The following is a 4834-nucleotide window of genomic DNA, read 5'->3' as shown; positions in this document are numbered from 1 at the left end:
ATCCATGTTGTCAAATATTTAGCTACCACTTAATTATGCTCCTCTGTGCACGAGAGTGTTGAATAAATCAATGGGATATACATCAGGTTTTCTATAATATTTCCCAGGAAATAAAAACATGGGATAAGGGAGATTAAAAGCAATCAGGAAGCCAGCACCCAAATTTTGTTTTGGAGAGACCTGGACAGCCAGAAATTTGGACAATCCTGACCACAGGACAGACCGCCACTTCTGCCCACCTCTGCCCACATCCCTGGCCCAAGAGGAAATTGCACAGTGCCTCTGGATACAGGAATATGGGAGCAGTCAGTGACAGGAACCTACTTGGTCCAGCCTGGACCCAGAACTGAACTGAGTCCCGAGAATATTTGAAGAAAACCAAAGGCATAATATTCTGTGTTTCCTGATTGTGTCTTTTTTTTTTTAAAGCTCTAAGTGAGATTTTGTTTTGTTTTGGTTTGGTTTTTTGTTGTTTTGTTTTTGGATACTTTTTCATTTCCATTTCAAAGGTTATTCCTCTTTTCCTGGAAATTAGACGCCCCCCCATACTATCGCACCCCCATTCTTCTATAACGTGTTACCTTTCCCATCGACGCACTTTCCTGACCCCTGACATTCCCCTTCACTGAGGGTCCAAGGTAGACAAGACCAATTTTTCTTCTATTTGTGCCCAATGAGACCATGCTCTACTACATATGCATTTGGATCATGGGTCAGTCCATGTATAGTCCTTGGGTAGTGGTTTAGTCCGTGGGAGGTCTGGTTGGTTGGCATTGTTGTTCTTATGGGGTTGCAAGTCCCTTTAGCTCTTTTAACCCTTTCTCTAATTCGTCCATCTTGGGTCCAGTTATCAGCTCAATGATTTTTTACTAGCATTCGCCTCTGTAATTGACATGATTTGTCTGTGCCTTCCAGTAGATCGCTACAGCAGGCTCCTGTCCTCATGCACTCCTTAGCTTCATCAATCTTATCTACTTTTTGTTATACACACACACACACACACACACAAACACACACACACACACACACACGCACACACACATATACACACATATATAGATAGATATAGATAAATAGAGATAGAGATAGAGATATATAGATATATAGAGCCTATATACATATGTGGGGCAGTCTCTGAATTGGCATTCATTCAGTCTCTGCTCCAAACTTTTGCCTCCATATCCCCACCTATGAATATTTTTGTTCTCCCTTTTAACAAGGAATGAAGCATCTGCATTTCAGTGGTCCTGCCTCTTGAGAGGTGAATGCTAGCAGCAAACATTGAACTGAGACTGGGCTTCCCATTGGAGGAAATAGTGAAAGTATTGGAAGAGCTGAAGGGGTTTCCAACCCCATAAGAACAACAATGCCAACCAACCAGAGCTCCCAGGGACTAAACCATTACCCAAGGATTATACATAGACTGATCCATGGCTCCAGCTGCATATGTAGCAAAGGATGGCCTTGTTGGGCACCAATGGAAGGAGAAGCACTTGGTTCTGCCAAGGCTGGATCCGCCAGTGTAGGTGTATATGGGGGGGGACAAATTGGATGGGGAACACCAATATAGAAGCAGGGAAGGGGGATGGCATAGAAGGCTTATGTCCAGGAAACAAGTAAAGGAAATAACACTTGAAATGTAAATAAAAAATTTCAGTAAATGAAAAAAATACTGAAAAAAATGAATTTGTGACCAATGGTGCTGGGTTAATTCCTCACAAGTTGATCAGATCTTGAAAAAGTTCACATTGATAGATTTCTAGGGGAGGAACTCCTAACATTCCCTGCTTCAGTAAAAATAGGGCTATGTATTCAGGCCCTTCTCATCTTATGAGACACAGGTTGTCCCTTTGCAGATCATGGGAGACAAACAAAAGAAAATGAAAGTTCATAGCCTATACAGCTGGGTGTGGTCATTGTTTGGCCTTGTCTACCTGGATGGTTAATCCCAAGATTTCCACTTTTCTGTATTTGAAATATGGAAATGAGCTGGAAAAATGAATCAGCAGTTAAGTACAGTGGCTGCTCTTCCAGAGGACCTGGGTTGGAGCCCTAGTACCCACGTGGCAGCTCTCAACACTCCTTAACTCTAGTGCCAGGGATCTCATGCCCTCTTCTGATCTTTCTAAGCACCAGGCACACACTAGTGCACAGATATACATGCAAGCAAAACACCTGTGGACATAAAAACAAACAAACAAATACAAGCGAATAAATAAATCTATGGAAACCACTATATCTCAACAGAGCATAGGTTTGCTACAAACAATAAATGAACATTTTTTGGGTGTCTACAAGAATTTATTCATACTTTCTTAAGTAAAAGATGAAAAGGAGGAGAAGGAAGGACAGGAGGAGGAGGAAGATGAGGAAGATGAGGAGGAGGAGGTGATGGTGGTTCGGGTGATCAGAGAAGTTATTCATAAACACTGAACAGGAACCAAGACTCCAAAACTTGGGTACTCCTCGTACCCTCAGCCACAGATCCCTGACAGACTCCCACCCTCCGGAGGTTCCTTTTCAACAAGACACCCAGATCAGCAGCAGAGGTACCTGGGGTCAACACTCAGATTGTGAACAATGGGATGGAAGGGAAAAGTTCAAAAATTGGAGCTGAGTAGGAGAAGGGATAAAGAAGAGAGATCCTAGGATCTAGAGGACAGAGTCGGGCCATAGGAGGGGAAAGTGAGCCAGTATGGGGGTGCCCCCCGACTGCTGTGGCCCATGCTCCCTGGACCCCAGAGAACCCCATGGTTTGTTCTTCAGTCCACTCCCCTATTCCTGAAGCCTCACAGGCCCAACTCCAAGTTCTCCAGCTCCTCCTCCAGAACCTTGTGCCATGTCAGCTTCTTCAGCTGTTCTCTGCTGAACTGCCCGGCCTGGAGGTGTTACTGAAGCTCCTCCACCTATCAGTTTCTTCCTTAGGTTCTTGATCTTCTTGGCTTTCTCTGTGGTGCCAACAGAGTCGGGTGCATGGAAGGTAGCTAGAGATGTGGCTTGGGGGCCATGGTGGGCACTGGGTGTCTGGGCTGAGTCTCTCAGAGACACCTTATCAAGAGTCCTGTTCTGGGTTCGGTCCCCAGCTCCGAAAAAAAGAAAAGAAAAAAAAAAAGAGTCCTGTTCATGGCCTCTACATCTTTCTCTTGCTGCTGCCTCCTCTTCTCCTTCTGCTTCAGGTTGTGTTTGGCTGTCTTGGAGAGGCCTGCTTCACCACTGTCAGGTCTGGATGGGGTGACCTGTGTGGTGTCATCAGGGTTCTGCCCTGGGGGAAGTTCTGGTTTACTCTTGAAAAACTTCACATACTTGTTTTCATAGACTGGGATTCTTGGAGCATGTATCCTTCTTTGACCCTCAGCTGCTTGTGCTATGTCCCATCGGGTCTCTGTGTTGAGGCAATGTAGTTGCCGCCGGTCTCGTCAGTTACATAGGGAGTCACCATCTTGAGAACCCAAACACAATAAATGAATTTCTAGGGGTAATAAATGGAATTGTCCTGCATTTAAGTTCTTGATAAATGGCAGCATTCATTCCCTTTTAAAATTGCTTTTTAAGTGATCTGGGTTGGATCTGGAATTGTGTTGGGTGCTTTTGAGTTTGAGAACTCAAGTAGACTATGCCTTTTTATGCATCATTGTTGCTGTCTAGTGGATGAGTTAGGTCCATTTTAAACCTAATGCAGGCATGAAAAAGTGAGTTCGGAGAGGATGTACTGAGAACAACTCCCTGAGCTCTGGGTTAAAATTTCTAGCTGCCTCCTAGATAACCCACTGGCTCTACATGGAAACCTTGCTCAGGTTACCTTCCTAATTTCCACCACCTTATGTCACTGGCATGACAGATGCCTGAAAAACACTGTTCTTCAGCCCAATCTGCTTCTTCCCAGGTGCCAGCTTGTTCTATGTCTAGAAGGCTCATTCATGTTCATCTCCTTTCAATAACCCTGTGTATCTTTCAGAACACAGTTGAGTTCTTCCCAGAATATGGGAATAACACCAGACAATGGAGACTTTAGAATCAGCAGAACATCTAAGAAGCCAGGATACTCAGATTGCACAGGATCCTGATAACCATTGGGGAAGACAGGGTGGAAAGACAGATGGCCACTTCTCTATTCTCTATTTGAGAGCGCACATGCACTTCATAATTCAGGAGAGACTCTACATGCATACCTGTAAATAGCTGAGCTGATTACTACTAATTGCTGGTTTGCTCTGAGTTAACTTCTAATCCAGGAATACTTCAAGAGGAATACAAGGTTTGGTGGCCTTTGCCTATTCAAACCCAGTTGCAGAAATACCAAGGAGGGAGAGCTACAGGAATATTAAATACAGAAGCCCCTAGCATGAATCTCAGGAACAAGGCAGCCGCCTGACCAGAGGAGAAAGCCTGAGCTTTGAAATGAAGGACTTTGCTCCCACCCACTCCTTGCTGGAGATGAGATGGAAGGTAAGACATTAATCTCAGATCTCTAGCTCCCAGAGCATAGCACAGCTTCAAGATTCAGTTCTTTGTTAGCTATTGTTTTCTTTCATGCTGCTTTTAGGATTATTTCTTTTAGTTTTCTTTCCTTTTCTTTTCTCCTTTCCTTCCTTCCTTCCTTTCTCCCTTCCTTCCTTCCTTCCTTCCTTCCTTTCTTTTTTAATACAGGGTTTCACTGTGTAGCTCTGGTTCTCTGGGAACTCGATCTGTTGACCAGTATGGCCTTGAACTCAAAAAGACTAGACTCACAGATTTCTAAAATCCTGTTGGAGACTGGATACCCAATTTCAGACCAGATAGTCTGTCTACAATCATGGGACTGAACACAGTGCTACAGGCACAAAGTAACCTCTAG

At 44.1% G+C, this 4834-nt stretch overlaps 1 pseudogene; it reads right to left on the bottom strand.

Moving 5' to 3' along the window:
- Positions 1–2695: 2695 nt before the first annotated feature.
- Positions 2696–3450, bottom strand: LOC148005579 (partner of Y14 and mago-like; annotated as a pseudogene).
- Between the last annotated feature and the right edge of the window lie 1384 nt (positions 3451–4834).

The sequence above is a fragment of the Rattus norvegicus genome, chromosome 5 (genome assembly GCF_021556685.1).
Source record: "Rattus norvegicus strain SHRSP/BbbUtx chromosome 5, alternate assembly SHRSP_T2T, whole genome shotgun sequence".
In the NCBI taxonomy this organism is placed as follows: Eukaryota; Metazoa; Chordata; class Mammalia; order Rodentia; family Muridae; genus Rattus; species Rattus norvegicus.
This window is presented reverse-complemented; position numbering and strand designations above follow the sequence as displayed.